Raw genomic sequence first — 16558 nt, 5'->3', positions numbered from 1 at the left:
GCAAAAATGACAAAGTTATAGAAGATTTTCGTAAATATAGAAAATGTAATATGCGTAACACATTCATTTGTAACTTTGTTATTATTTCTGCTGTGGCAAGTATTTCATATGGGAATTGTTTGAATGGGAAGTGTTTTGATCGAGAGTATTTAGTCTAGAGGGATAAGTGGTACCAATGAAATGTAACTCTTAATTTAAGACGAAGCCTTTGAAATGACTTCCTGTCTAGAAGCCGCCCAATTTTATCTTGAGTTTTACTCGAATTACAGTTTATTTGCCTCGATGGTCCAGTATCTAGTTGAACAAGAACCTGGTGCACAGTAATTTACAACGAACTCTTGAGAATTAGTTGAACGACATCGCGGACAATGGAAGGAACGCTCAGGTGGAGAAGCAAGGAACGAATTTGATCGAAATCGGGATCGATGATCCGGATTCATCGGGAGAGGGAGCTGGAGAAAACGCGTTCGGATTACCGGCAGACTGATGAAGTTAAGAGCAAGGAATAACGCGGATCCTCGAGAGGCTGGACTCGGTTTTCGCCGAGATAAGAAAAACGGAGGGAATCCGAGGGAAATTCGCAGTCACTCAAAAGCTTCCGAGAATAAAACTTTGGGACTTGGAAAATGGAATCTGACTTTCGTGAAAATTTTTATAAATATTCGAGAAGTCGAATTGGGAAATTGCAGAATGCAGAATCGTGAGCTCTTTGGTGCTGTGGGGCTGCTTCGCTGCGGTTAGGGAACTCGTGAGAATTCGTAGGAAGGCAGAAAAGGAAAGGAGGGGGCGCGTTTCGTCCGGGCCTGCCAGTGGACTCATCAGTAAGGCTTTCTAGCAGGCCCTGCCTTAGACGACTGGGATATTGGGAAGTCGTTCGAGGAGTGTATATACATATAGCAACGGAGGGGTCGGTCGAGCGCTTGTGAGAGCGCGACCCCTCTGGTGGCGAGCATGGGAGGCGACGCCACCAGTGCGTTATAGAATTTATTAGAGTGAGCAGATTTGTGAAATTCGAAGGCTCGCGGGGTAAACGATAGAAGTCGAGAAGAAACGATCTTAAATTCATAGTGTAGATACAGTGGAGGCGTAAATAATAAAACCTTGAAGCACGAAACAAGAACGAGGAATAAAAGAGCTCAAGAGGCAATCAGAGGTTCCTTAAAACTGTCGAGACAAAAGGCGGAAGTCCCGTGAGTAACGAATTCAATGTACAGTAAATTGAAAGACAAGAGGAGGATTATTCGTAAAACCTTAATATTGTACGATAATACACTCGTGATGCGGGGAAGAGAATCGTGGGACAATAAATCGGGAATACAGACGGTAATTAGAGAAAAGTATGAATAATAAAGGGGCCTTTAAAATTCATGAGACGACGTGCACTAAATCCTTTAAATTAAATTCGTTGATGCGCCGAAGTTTTAATCGAAAATCTACTCTTTTTATTTTTACACTTTTCTCGTTAGAAACAAATTGCATATTGCACTTCGACACGAGTTAATTTTGAGAGGAATATATATTTACAAAAAAATTTTTTATATATTTTTCAGCTACTTCTCTGTTGAGTCGATAGATTTATTGATTATTTCTGTAAATTGACACGTGCGTTACTACGACAAAGAACCACCCTTGAAGAAATCTATTGAAAACCCTTATCCAGGGCATCGAATTTAACCCTTCGCTGCATCGCCATTTTATTTTCGTCCCTAAAATATATAGTCGACGTGTAGTGTGCTATATTTATCCGGGGGAAGAATAAAAAAAAACTCTTAAGAAGTTCCACTTGTGAAAGAAAATTTTTGTTACAAATTGTGTAAATATCGACGAATGAAAATTAACCTGAAGTGTTATAGTATTGTTGATACTTATAAAAGTAACTTTTAATATTATTTCTCTCGGTTTTACGAGCCTGGAAGAGAGTGTGCATTGCAATTTTTTGTAAAGTTAGTAATGTATTATCCGGCGAGCTTAATAAGATCCCCCGAGGGAGTGACTATCGCATGGCCGGTTCAATGTCACTCGATATTATTGAGGAGACGTAAAATTATGTAAAAATGACAAGGATCGATGGCAAATTGAGTCCACATGGAAACCTGATGGAAAAAGGAATCGATCCGACATTCTCAACACGAAGGATCTTATTTAAATTAACGGATAATACTGGCGACATTTACGAAAAAAAGCAACAAGGTAATATGATATATTTATTTTGTTAAAGCACTAACCAAGATTCGAATATCTATTATTTTTATTAAAAACTCTAATTTTGTATCGATTTAACATTAAAAAATCTGGGCAATTTTAGAGTACAATCTGCTGAAATTGAATTGATCGTTCGTCCTAGTTAAGCCACGAGTGATTAATTTTAAATGAAAAATACAACATAATATGATATATTTATTTTCTTAAAGCACTAACCAAGATTTGAATATCTATTATTTTTATTAAAAAACTCTAATCTCGTATCGATTTAACATTAAAAAATCTGGGCAATTTTAGAGTACAATCTGCTGAAATTGAATTGATCGTTCGTCCTAGTCGAGCCACGAGTGATTAATTTTAAATGAAAAATACAACGTAATATGATATATTTATTTTGTTAATGCACTAACCAAGATTCGAATATCTATTATTTTTATTAAAAACTCTAATTTTGTATCGATTTAACATTTAAAAATCTGGGCAATTTTAGAGCACAATCTGCTGAAATTGAATTGATCGTTCGTCCTGGTCGAGCCACGGATGATTAATTTAAAATATTGCAGCATGAAAAAAATATGATTAAAATCGTGAATAAATATTCGTGATTAAGTTTATCGATGACATAGAATAATGATGACAGGACCATTATGGTATCGACATCAGTTTGCATTTTTGTTTGACCTCAATTTGAGTATGCGGCACTACAGCGAATAATATTTCGATAATATATATTGTATTTTCTCTATATAGCCTGGAGGGGCTTTAATTTAATTTACATACGACTCGATGATACGGTTATTTCATGCAATATAATTCGACTCTAAAGAGATTAAACTTTTCAGAGACACAACATGTCACGAGATATAGTAAATAACGGTTGAAGTTTCTGCCAGAATATTGATAAATGCCACGAATTGATTTGAATTTTTATTAAATGGGTTAAATTATTACAAGATATAGTAAATAACGGTTGAAGTTTCTGTCAGAATATTGATAAATGCCACGAATTGATTTGAATTTTTATTTGATTGAATGGGTTAAATTTAAAAAATTAACAAGATCGATAAATTGATTAATATCAAAGTTCTATATCATATACAAAATTCTGTTCAATTCAAGCGACGTTATTCGCCCTTAAAGAGATCAAATTTTCCAATAATATTACATTGGCTGTCACACGTTCGACACGCGTCAATATCGGTTTGAATATTCATTCGATTCGAGCAAAATAATTTCCACTTACGGGGATCAACTATTCCGCCAACGAAACTCGTCGCAAAACGACTGTTTTCTTGTTTTGAGAACCTTTCTTTGCAAGCAAAATAATTCCCCCGAACGAAGTCTACAATTTTTTCGATTTCTCCACGAACGCCATTGGTCGATATTAATTTAAAACGATCCGTCCCCCCGGGGAGATGAAATTTTTCACGCGACAGTTTTACCCATCGATTTCACCAAAACGATAGATAAAATATCGCAAGATCGACGAGGATTTAAGATCCCATCTAATTCTGGCCAAAGGGTCGCGGGGAGTCGTAACCTCGAAAAACTGGAAAGGTGGCAAAAAAGAAATTACTGGTACTAAAAGCAGAACGTAGTAGAAGTGCAGGAAGTGGCACGTAGATGGATTCGAAACGTGCTGGGGGATGGAAAGGGGGTGTTAAACGTGTGGGCAGAGAAAGTGACGAGGATCGAGTAGCGTCGTGACTGCGGCATCGAATAGGGACAGAGAGAGACGCGAGGCGTCGGGACGTCTCCTCGAAGAAGCTGGAAAGAGAACGGAACGGGGCGACGCGTTGGGAGGAGGCCGAGGACGCGACGCCGGCGCGAGAGAAACCCCGTAGGTCAAGGTCACCGCAGGTGGCGTCGAGCCCCGTGGCACGGCCCTGAAGCACCCCCCCCCCTCGACGGCCAGAAGGCTTCGTGCAGGACGGTGTTACCAGACGGACCGGTGTGCTCAGGGGAAACTACCCCTTCGCCTACTCACACCGACCCACAACCATACGTGAGCTGCGCTTCGGGAATTCCGACGAAGATGGCGAACGCTGGACTCTACCCCTTCGCTCTTGGAACAACTGAAATTTTGTACGCGTCACCCTGTATACCATCTATAGTCTCCAGCAAAAATGAACTGTTAAAAAACTAATTTGGGATCATAGTAAATACCGAATCTGAGCGTCTTTATTGATACTAAAGCTAATTCGTAATTGCTGATAAAAATTGTAAAACTCGACTGGGGGTTTGAAAATTTACCCTAGTTTTCTATGAGAGAATAAATAAACATTTCTTTAATTTCTTTGGTACAAATAACTGCATTTATTGGGGTTACTGTGAGCAACTAGTAACGCCAAATTGCAATTTTGCGTAACTTTTATAAATAAAGAAATATTCTCTTCACTACAGCAATGTATAGATATACCCAGAATTTAAATTTTATTACACTTCCTAAATTCAATTTGTATCGTCACAAATGAAACTTGAATCGAACTATAGCGACAGTGGAGTGCAATGGGTTAAGCGTTGTTTCACCGCGCTCGCCAGCAGAGGGCTACGCTCGACGAGTCCCTCTCACAAGTGCTCGATCAATCACCTGTTTTCATATGTATAAACGCTCCTTACCCGTATTCATAACCAAGTATTTATTAAATCTTCCCTTACAAGAGATATTCTACCAATAGAAAATCTACATTTCTTGAACACAATACTATGCAAACTAGATACCATCTATGTTCTATTTATATCTATAACGATAATTTAAAAGGAAATACAATGAAATTCTTATGAACTAGTTATACATCTGTTTCATAATGAAAAGTAGAGCCACTTTCAAACATCAGCTATGTGAAAAATATTCTATAAATTTAACACAAGTTTATACATTATATAAACGTGTAGCTGGTCGGCCAGTCTGACGCCACTGGCGCAGGGACGATCTCTGGCCTCACCGGAGATCGATATAACCTGGTGAAGCTAAGCCGATCGACGTTTTGCAGGCCAGAGAGCGTCCCTCCTGGCTGGCCTGTCCTGGAACAGTGGAAACCGACGAGGCGAGCCTGGGTGAGCTCCTGCGAATCGATCGGTTCGTTCGTTAACCCATTTTCGCTCTGGGGAATCCCCCCGTTCCCGAAGACCTTGCATATTAAACACCACGTGCTGGAAAAGGACGATACGAAGCAACGCCGTGGAACCGTCGGGACGCTGATAAACGGAACCCGACCGTTGGAAATTGATTTCGGTAATGTTTTGGTAGCCGGGGTCTTGTTCGATCGTTGCTGCGGATAGTCGGTGGTTTATGAGCTACTCGAAGATAAGGATCGTGTTGCCACAATTGATAGTCCCTTCGGGATGTTTACCACTCTCAGGCTGTACGAGATACCGAGGCTTTAGCCTAGAATTTTTCTCTACCGTTGGATTACACGGAAATAGCCGACTTTCGATCGCTCGGATAGATCTCTCTTTGATCGCGTTTGAACATTTGAAAAGTTGTCGAGTGATTGTACCAAGTTTCTACGATAGAAATTTTTAAAAGATGACTCAGGATGTGTTTATCATCCCTTCGGGATGTTCACCATTCTCCGGCTGTACAGGATCCCGAGGCTTTAGCCTAGAATTTTTCTCTACCGTTCGATTACACGGAAATAGCCGACTTTCGATCGCTCGGATAGATCTCTCTTTGATCGCGTTTGAACATTTGAAAAGTTGTCGAGTGATTGTACCAAGTTTCTACGATAGAAATTTTTAGAAGACGACTCAGGATGTGTTTATACAATATCTCTCTTGGTTTGATCGCGTTTGAAGGATGTTTGAAAGGCTGTCGAGCGACTTTATGAAGTTTCTATGACAGAGATTTTTCGAAGATGACTTAGTATGTGTTTCAGTTTAACCGACACTGGAAAGCACTTTGGTTCGATCGTGTCGAAGATACGTTTGGAAGAGTTATTTGTCATTGTCGAATAATATTGGAGAGTCCATAGAGTGTGGGGGGGCCGTGACCCGTGATTTTTTTCAGATTCAGAGACATCAAAGAGCAATTTGCTGGCCCGTGATTGATGAGGGTAAAGGGAATGTTTGAAGGGGTTGTTCATTGTCGTCAAGTGACCTCGTGAAACATTCAATGGGAAGATTATCTAGCGTTGCCAAGCGACTTTGTGGGATTTGCACGGTGGAAATTCGTTCTGGGAGATCCAGCGTCCAAGGATCATAATAAATGCACCGAGCAGAGTTCACTTTTCGTTCCGTGCGCACTCGGCGAAGTCTGCGTTGAAAAGACGAACGGAATCGACAGAGGTAAACGTAATTCGTATTGTTACGCGCGTCTCTTCGCGCCTTTGGCAAATATTGTCGAACGAGAGCAATAGTTTCCAACGCGCCGTTTATTTCCGCCAATATTTCCATCGATAACAAACACAACCGCTCGAACCGTGTCTCAAACGTTTTATGCCAACATCAAATATTTCATTACGTAGTTAACGGTTCGATCGACCCGGGCACGTTTGAAAATTCAGTCCAATAATTAATTAATTACCGTGAATTCTCGATACGGACGCGCATCTAATAATTGGATTCTAATAAATAATGGCCTGTTGTTTCTATCGCGCGTCACGGCACGCCGTTTATTAAACTCGAGACACTTTTGTTACGGGGCTGGGCTCCCGCCTTGGCCCAATTATATTATTAACAACGATTGTCAATCTCTGATTGCTCGAAATCATTTGATGCTTCAACGTCGGAAAAGAGACCGTCTTTTATATTTATTCAAATCGGAATACGTTTCATGGAAATTTAATAATTCCTGTATCGAAAGGAAATAATTACATCGCTCTGGTTCCAATCGAGCGCTTCGATATTAAAGTTTGATCAATTACGTAATGGATTCCGGTACGCATATTTGAATAGGATAAATCAACAATGTCGCGATTAATAGGCGACTTATTTGTTAAATTTGTCATTTGAGGCAATTAGTTAAATATCTGCGATATTTAAATGTTCAATAATTTTTATATTATTATAGTAAACTGTTCGAAGAAGCAAAACTAAATAATATAGAAATACTTAGGTGAAATTATTAAATTGTTATTTAAGACAATAAATTAAATACCTTCGATATTTGAGTGTTGAATGATTTTTATATTATTATAGTAAACTGTTCGAAGTAGCACAACTAAATAATATAAAAATATTTAGCTGATATTATTAAATTGTTATTTAAAAACAATAAATTAAATATCTTCGATATTTGAGTGTTCAATAATTTTTATATCATTATAATAAACTGTTCAAAAGAGCAAACCTAAACAATATAAAAATATATAGATGATATTGTTAAATTGTCATTTGAAACAATAAATTAAATACTAATAAATAGATATTTGAATGTTTAATAATTTTTATATTATTATAATAAACTGTTCAATACAGCAAAACTAAATAATATAAAAATATTTAGGTAATATTGTTAAATTGTTATTTGAGGCAATAAATTAAATACTAATAAATCGATATTTGAATGTTCAATAAATTTTATATTATTATAGTAAACTGTTCGAAGAAGCAAAACTAAATAATATAGAAATATTTAGGTGAAATTATTAAATTGTTATTTGAGGCAATAAATTAAATACCTTCGATATTTGAGTGTTGAATAATTTTTATATTATTATAGTAAACTGTTCGAAGAAACAAAACTAAATAATACAAAAATATTTAGCTGATATTGTTAAATTGTTATTTGAGGCAATAAATTAAATATCTTCGATATTTAAGTGTTCAATAATTTTTATATTATTATAGTTAACTGTTCCAAAGTGCAAAACTAAATAATATAAAAATTACTTGTGAATTGTTATTAGTTTTACCAGATACTTATTAAAAATATTTAGGTGAAATTATTAAATTGTTATTTGAGGCAATAAATTAAATATCTTCCATATTTGAGTGTTCAATAATTTTTATATTATTATAAGAAACTGTTGGAAGGAGCAAAACTAAATAATATAAAAATATTTAGGTAATATTGTTAAATTGTCATTTGAGGCAATAAATTAAATACTAATAAATCGATATTTGAATGTTCAATAAATTTTATATTATTATAGTAAACTGTTCGAAGAAGCAAAACTAAATAATACAAAAATATTTAGGTGAAATTATTAAATTGTTATTTGAGGCAATAAATTAAATATCTTCGATATTTGAGTGTTCAATAATTTTAATATTATTATAAAAAACTGTTTGAAGGAGCAAAACTAAATAATATAAAAATTGCTTGTGAATTATTATTAGTTTTACCACATACCTATTAAAAATATTAAGGTGAAATTATTAAATTATTATTTAAAGACAATAAATTAAATATCTTCGATATTTGAGTGTTCAATAATTTTTATATCATTATAATAAACTGTTCAAAAGAGCAAACCTAAACAATATAAAAATATATAGATGATATTGTTAAATTGTCATTTGAAACAATAAATTAAATACTAATAAATCGATATTTGAATGTTCAATAAATTTTATATTATTATAGTAAACTGTTCGAAGAAGCAAAACTAAATAATATAAAAATATTTCGATGATACTATTAAATTGCCATTTAAGGCAATAAATTAAATATCTTCCATATTTAACTGTTCAATAATTTTTATATCATTATAATAAACTGTTCAAAGGAACAAAACTAAACAATATGACAATTACTTCTGAATTATTATTAGTTTTAGCTTATTAAAAGATTTAGGTGATACTTTATATGAAATATCCAAGGACAAAATGGCGAGGAATCTGGGATCGTTTCTATACGTGCCAAGGAGTGCAGCATCGAAGCTGCAATTCTACGCAATTCCGCAGCTTATGCAGCCGCGTTATGCGCGTCTCGTCGTGCACGGGGTTATAAATATTTCTTTATTCCGCGGGCAATTTTCCGCGAGAGACACGCCGGGACCGTTTTTCACGGGATTTGCTGGCGCGAAATAATATCCCGCGACAGGGTGAATCGATTAGGACTCTATGGATTCGCGCAGATAACTCAGATTTACCAGAAAATCGAATCCTCGAGTATGCTGGGATCTTTATACGACACTTTGCAATCTCCTCCGCTCGCGTGATTTCATTTTATTAGTATCTCCAATATGGTTCCCTCCATTCCTTTCGCGAATGTGTTCGAAAATTACGAAAACTGTCGATCTTGGAAATATTTAGTAATTTATTGTTTTCATTTGTTCTTTAAACGAGCGTTTCCTTTTAAAAATACTAGGATCTATAATTGTTTATTCCTGAGCCTTGGAAACGTTAATTCTAAAAAGATAAAGTCAAGAAAAATTGTTGTTTTTAACCACTCATATGTGTTGGAATATTTATGTGGAAATTTAGTATGAAAAGGAAAAGAAAACCTCGATTACTCCAGCTGAGTTAGTGTATGCTGTTATTTTAGGGGTAGTATAGCAAGTTAGTTTGAAGTTTTGCGACGCCCTGTACTCGGAGCGCTAAAATGGCAGAAACGTCGCAGAAAAGGGAGAACGCGGCGTATAACGAGCGAACTGCTCGGAAGTTTCACGAGTTACAGTTTCGTAGCGTTGAAAGTTTGCCAGGGAACGTTTCCAGGGGCGCGTTCGACGGGGAAAGTTCCTCCGACGCGTCCATTTTAATTCCACGGACGGAGGTCCGCGAAGAGACAGCGGATCTCGATTACGTGATCGGAGTATCCTAAACCCCCCGAGGACCCATTCGTCTCTTCGACGAATTGAATCTCACCAAAGATCGAATTTTAGAAATATTCCGGAAAACTTCTCAAGGTCGAGCCATTCGAAGCACTCGAAATCCTCTGGAATGGATTTTCGTACATTTGTGGGATAATGTAAACAAATTCGTGAGAATAATATTCTGCAGTGGGAAGTGAAAAATATTAATTGGAAAGGAGTGGTTGAAACTGGGAAATAAAGATATTTTATTTCGACCATTAGGGTATACGAATGAGAATTATAGAAATAGTGGAGGAATAGAGAATTGGCATAAATAAATTTTAGGTACAATGAAAGAATTATTTATGTTGGATCTACTGAATCTGAGTCGTGATAAATCTGTATTGTGAGCATATTATACGGGAGTGTTCAGCTACAGGTGGGCAATCTTACAGAGGATGATTCTACACAACTGTGGCGCTACTTTGCTGTGAGTAGGAACTCGAGAAATTCGTAGGAGGATAGAAAAGGAAAGGAGGGGGTGCGTTTCGTTCGAGCCTGCTTGTGGACTCGTCGGTAAGGATTTCTAGCAAGCCCTGCCTTAGACGACTGGGATATTGAGAAGTTGATCAAGGAATATACGTATACAGAGTGTTCACTCGTAGGAAAACTTTTAATGGGAGATTCTAGAGGCCAAAATAAGACGAAAATCAAGAATACTAATTTGTTGATGGAGGCTTCGTTAAAAAGTTATTAACGTTTAAAGTTCCGCACCTACTGAATTTTTTTCTAGAAAGTGGGTAGGATTTTGGCGGTAGGTCTATTCACCAAAAATGATTGTAATGGACCCCCGCAATCGAAAATAATTTTTCCAGAACGATTTGCAATTTTTGAATTTTGTCGAAAAATTGTACACCTTCTCGAATTTTTTTCTTGAAAATGCGCAAGATTTCGGGGGTATGTCTAATGACCAAAAATGATTGTTATTCATCCCCGCAATCGAAAATAATTTTTCCAGAACGATCTGAAATTTTTGAATTTTGTCGAAAAATTTTACACATTCTCGAATTTTTTTCTTGAAAATGCGCAAGATTTCGGGGGTATGTCTAATGACTAAAAATGATTGTTATTCATCCCCGCAATCGAAAATAATTTTTCCAGAACGATCTGAAATTTTTGAATTTTGTCGAAAAATTTTACACATTCTCGAATTTTTTTCTTGAAAATGCGCAAGATTTCGGGGGTATGTCTAATGACTAAAAATGATTGTTATTCATCCCCGCAATCGAAAATAATTTTTCCAGAACGATCTGAAATTTTTGAATTTTGTCGAAAAATTTTACACATTCTCGAATTTTTTTCTTGAAAATGCGCAAGTTTTCGGGGGTTTGGCTAATAATAAAAAATGATTGTAATCCACCCCTGCAATCAAAAATAATTTTTCCAGAACGATTTGCAATTTTTTAATTTTGTCGAAAAATTTCACACTTTCTCGAATTTTTTTCTTGAAAATGCGCAAGATTTCGGGGGTATGTCTAATGACCAAAAATGATTGTTATTCATCCTCGCAACCAAAAATATTTTTTCCAAAACGATTTGAAATTTCTGAATTTTGACGAAAAAATTCACACCTTCTCGAATTTTTTTCTTGAAAATGCACAAGATTTCAGGGGTATGTCTATTCACCAAAAATTATTGTAATTCACCCCCGCAAGCAAAAATATTTTTTCCAGAAGGATTTGAAATTTTTTAATTTTGTCGAAAAATTTGTCCGCCTACTCGAATTTTTTTCTCAAAAATGGTTAGGATTTCAAGGGTATGTCTATTGACCAAAAATGATTGTAATTAACCCCTGCAACCGAAAATAATTTTTCCAGAACGATTTGAAATTCTTTAATTTTGTCGAAAAATTTCACACCTTCTCGAATTTTTTTCTTGAAAATGCGCAAGATTTCGAGGGTATATCTATTCACCAAAAATGATTGTAATCGACCCCCGCAACCGAACATAATTTTTCCAAAACGATTTGAAATTCCCTTTTTCCGTCGAAAAATTTCACACCTTCTCGAATTTTTTTCTAGAAAGTGGGTAGGATTTCGGGGGTATGTGTAATGACCAAAAATGATTGTAATTGACCCTCTCAACCGAAAATAATTTTTCCTGATCGATTTGAAATTATTGAATTTAATTGCTAATAACTTTTCAACGAAGCCTCCATCAACAAATTGGTATTCTTGATTTTCGTCTTATTTTGGCCTCTAGAACCCCCCATTAAAATTTTCCCCAGGTGTGGCCGAACACCCTGTATAAAGAAGATTCTTTGAATCGTTTTAATTCTTAGAATAATTACAGTTCTAAAATTGCAGCGTTCGCCAGGAACTATATTCCAAAGCTCGATAACAAGGTAAAACAGACGAAAAACGAATATGTGGAATTCAATGCAATCGCAAAATGGTCGAAATTCTATCGGATTCCCGAAATTCCCGACTGCATTATAGCGATAAGTAGCGACCTAGATAAACGATAACTGAGGTTAGGTTTTAATCTAGAAGGAACCAATCACTCAATTTTCTTCTAGACGCTCACGGTTTTATACGTCGCGCTATAGAGACATTGAAAAGTACAATAATAAGATCTGTATGTAAATCTCATCCATTAAAAATTTCAAAATACCATAAATATATCACAAATAATATAATTTAGCATATAATACACTATGTAAATTGCATTCTCTAGAGAAATTCATAAACCTGTGCATAAAAATTTTCTAACGTTCTAAGAGTGGGTCAGAATGGGCCCGTCCTCTCCGTCCAACTTAATCCTTTCCCCGGTACGAGGTAGAAAAGTTCTCGTCGGAGGTGCACGCCACGAACAGAGAGGGTTGGTTCGAGGGGTGGCTGGGGTACGATTGGGCCAAGGACGAGTAGGGTCAAGTCCTCGGAATGCAACAGATATCCCCTACCGCGCCGCTTAACCGTGGCGGTTTTCTCGAGGGGAGAAAGAATGGAACGAGGCTTCTTCGATTTCCCGTTCGAATTACTGCGGCAGAATCCCTGGATTCTCGTGTCGGTGCATGACACGGACTACCGCGAAGAAAACGCGAAAACTAATAATAATAATCAAATTCGTATTACTCGCAACGCTACTGCAAACCGGGATCAATGTTACACGCGACTCTACCCTGGAAAAGCAAACGCGAAAAATTTCTTCGCCACTCTAAATGGAACTGTACAATCGATGCAAATTGTTTGCAACTTTAACTGGACAAAGAAACGCGAATGAGCTTCGCGACGCTAATAGCAAACCGTTGTCAGTTCTCATTCGCGACGCTACTCTGAAAGAAAACGCGAAAAATATTTATTGCACGCAACTTTAACTATTCTGGAAGCAAACGCGATTGATACTCAGATTTTTCGACGGTAATGGAAATCACAATTTACGTGAAAATACTGAAATACTACTACTGAAACTACAGGCGAGTACAGTGACAAAGTGATAACAAGGAATGACTCTCCATCCTTGTCTTCATCCTAGTAAACAATTTGTCAGGGCCTTTTTTTTCTTTGCACGGCCCTGCCCAAGCAAGAATGATCTCTAACAATTCTAGGAATCGTTGTCGGAACAGACGTGAAGAATCACGAGCCTGACGAGCGTATCTGGGAACCTGCCACGGCCACAAACGCGAGCACAAAGAAAACAAACGATAAGATCCGCCTGGGTCGGCCAACGTTTCGACTCTCCGAACGAAACTACAGATATTTGCAAGACCGCCACGCAAAAACTCGCCTAGCGGTAGATATTGTTACCACTGGGGTCTCTGTACTCGCCAAAAATACTGGCCACCCGTGTCGATTAGGATCTTTCGTCCTACGACGTGATCGGGGGACCAGAGGAATATAAATGGCATGCGACTCACTCAAACACCAGGACGACGATATTGTTTAGTAGGAGTCAGCTACAAAGTCATCGAAGAGGTTCTCTGGATCCATAAATACCGTTACAAGATCCTGTAAAAAGAAACAGGAAATGTAACACTCTAGTTTTTAACTTATAGAGATTTCAGATTTAACGAAAAGATTTCTCCTAATTTTAAAAAATTGTACTTACGTTTTTTCGCTCGTTAGCAAAGCCAAATAGTCCTCTTCGATATTGCACTGACTCTAATACCGATAATGAGCAATTTGAATTGTCGAAAAAAATATTATGCAAAATTTAAAAAATTCTTAAGAGACAGTGAAACAACACGAAAATCTACAAAAAAAATTTACAAGAACGCAATAAACACTGGCTCTATTCCCGCGTTTCCCTAACCTCAAACGATAATCTAATTCGAAGCAACTGTGCTTCCAAAAACAGAAAACTATTAGACAAAACAAACACTGACTCTATCGACCGCATTGCACGCGATCATTAATATAACTGCAAGATCAGAATAAATGTTAAATATTTTCGAAAAATATAAATTTCATTGCTAAAATATCAATCTTAAATGTAATTAGTTTGTTATCAGAATTCTAAGTACGATCACACGTTGAAACGACAGGTTAGTTTTTACCAATAATCCGCGTGAAAATTCTGTCGATCGATATTTCCAGGCAAGATGGCGTCGATTGCATGCCGGTAGCATTCCTTCCAGTCGAATTCTCTATAACAGGAATAAAACACAAATTACGATCGAACGCGTTCAAATAAACATACCGATATCTTAATTAAGCATAAACTGAACACGATATATGTTCTACGAGATGTTAATTCGCTTTAGAAATGTGATAATTGATGTCGTTTAGATACGGAAGAAAACGCGGGAAACAGATTCGACATTTCTCGCGATTCCGATTGAATTACTGATAGACACCTCGTAATATTGAACGAAAGTGCCAACAGAGAGTTGCAGAGAGTGCTAGTAACGATTAGAAACGTTTAGACGACGATAAGTAAAGAGTACGAACCTCGTTTAGACGCGAATATGTCAATGCTTCTCGCTCCACCAATTTCCAAAGGACGAATGACAAACGCAAAGCATAGAGGTCGTTAACTGACGCGAAGTAGTGGCGAGGGGTGGGGTGAAGCGATCACGTAGTCAGTCTCGACTCTTGTCTGTTTCCAAACGAGAGATTAAACCTTATTTCTCGAATTATATTATTGTTAGATATGGTCAGGATCAATATAAACGGTAGTTGTAAAATAAATACAGAAATATATCAGACAAACGATTAATGCAAAACACCTGTCTTTCGATACATTCGACTGTGTCTTTTAAAGACGTAATATCGATCTATTATGTTGTTCATAGATAACACGGTCGACTACTGTACCAGAATATTCTTTAGAATAATTTTATTCTTACCATTGCTGATATTCCTAACCTCACACACTCTTGTCTGTTTCCACACGAGAGATTAAACCTTATTTCTCGAATTATGTTACTGTTAGATATGGTCAGGGTCAATATAAACGGTAGTTGTAAAATAAATACAGAAATATATCAGACAAACGATTAATGCAAAACACCTGTCTTTCGATACATTCGACTGTGTCTTTTAAAGACGTAATATCGATCTATTATGCTGTTCATAGATAACACGGTCGACTACCGTACCAGAATATTCTTTAGAATAATTTTATTCTTACCATTGCTGATATTCCTAACCTCACACACTCTTGTCTGTTTCCACACGAGAGATTAAACCTTATTTCTCGAATTATATTATTGTTAGATATGGTCGAGATCAATATAAACGGTAGTTGTAAAATAAATACAGAAATATATCAGACAAACGATTAATGCAAAACATCTGTCTTTCGATACATTCGATTGTGTCTTTTAAAGACGTAATATCGATCTATTATGCTGTTCATAGATAACACGGTCGACTACCGTACCAGAATATTCTTTAAAGTAATTTTATTCTTACTATTGCTGATATTCCTAACCTCGTGACAACCACCTAGCTCGCTCGTTGTGTTCTGAATGCTCGGTCAACCTGTGTTTACATCCACAACTGCCGGCATTCGACTTAACCTTGCAGCCGGGCTAACGAATCAGTTGCCGCGTGACACGAGAAACTGTTCATCACAACATCTGTTACGTACTTTGTTCGTGGCTCTAAACCGTGTGTTACCAAAAAGATATAACTTATGTCGTCTATTCCGTACTTCGTCTACGCCTGTACTACAGACTCGGTCCGAACTGCGTACAGTTTCGTACTTCTTACCATCGCTGTGTCAAGCCCAATGTTATCGACACGGAATCAAGATTTTTACGTAGATCCGGTGAGAATTAAAAGAAATAATTTTAGAAAATATACTATGTACAGAAGGAACATTTACGCGAGAAACTGATTGAAAGTTAATATTTACGCATTATATGTTTCTGTGGTTAGAATTAATATATTTCTATCGATCTAGTTTCTTGTGTATCGCATAACAGATCGATATTCGATGTTCAAGCGGTGCCAATGGTCGGCTGCTTAGCATTGTGACGTCACGAAAGTGTATCGGTAATAAATAGTTCAGAAATTAATTCATTCGTTTTGTAAAAATTGTTCTAGTGGAATGGGAGATCCTAGAGAAATCTTTATCAATACATTTCTATTACAAGTTTAATTGTCATATAGATACATTAACCTTAATGCATTGGAATTTGTATTTTATTTCTGTTTCAGCCTCTGATCACA

The 16558-nt window shown here is 36.7% G+C and overlaps 1 protein-coding gene across 1 annotated transcript in view; it reads right to left on the bottom strand.

The window, feature by feature from the left end:
* The window catches only part of LOC122404999 (palmitoyltransferase ZDHHC5-A), a 41274-nt gene extending 25301 nt beyond the window's left edge, over positions 1 to 15973 (bottom strand). The window contains exons 1-5 of the transcript XR_006259736.1: positions 15797 to 15973; positions 14831 to 14978; positions 14437 to 14510; positions 13989 to 14300; positions 13798 to 13888 (exon numbers count right to left, since the gene is read on the bottom strand). The gene's annotated coding sequence lies outside the window, so the exon portion shown is untranslated. The remainder of the gene's footprint in view (positions 1 to 13797; positions 13889 to 13988; positions 14301 to 14436; positions 14511 to 14830; positions 14979 to 15796) is intronic.
* Positions 15974 to 16558: the final 585 nt, after the last annotated feature.

Source organism: Colletes gigas, unplaced genomic scaffold (assembly GCF_013123115.1).
Source record: "Colletes gigas isolate AHSC1104 unplaced genomic scaffold, ASM1312311v1 Colletes_gigas_Sc00003, whole genome shotgun sequence".
Classification (NCBI taxonomy): Eukaryota; Metazoa; Arthropoda; class Insecta; order Hymenoptera; family Colletidae; genus Colletes; species Colletes gigas.
The sequence above is the reverse complement of the archived record's forward strand: the minus strand, read 5'-3'. Positions and strand labels throughout refer to the sequence as shown.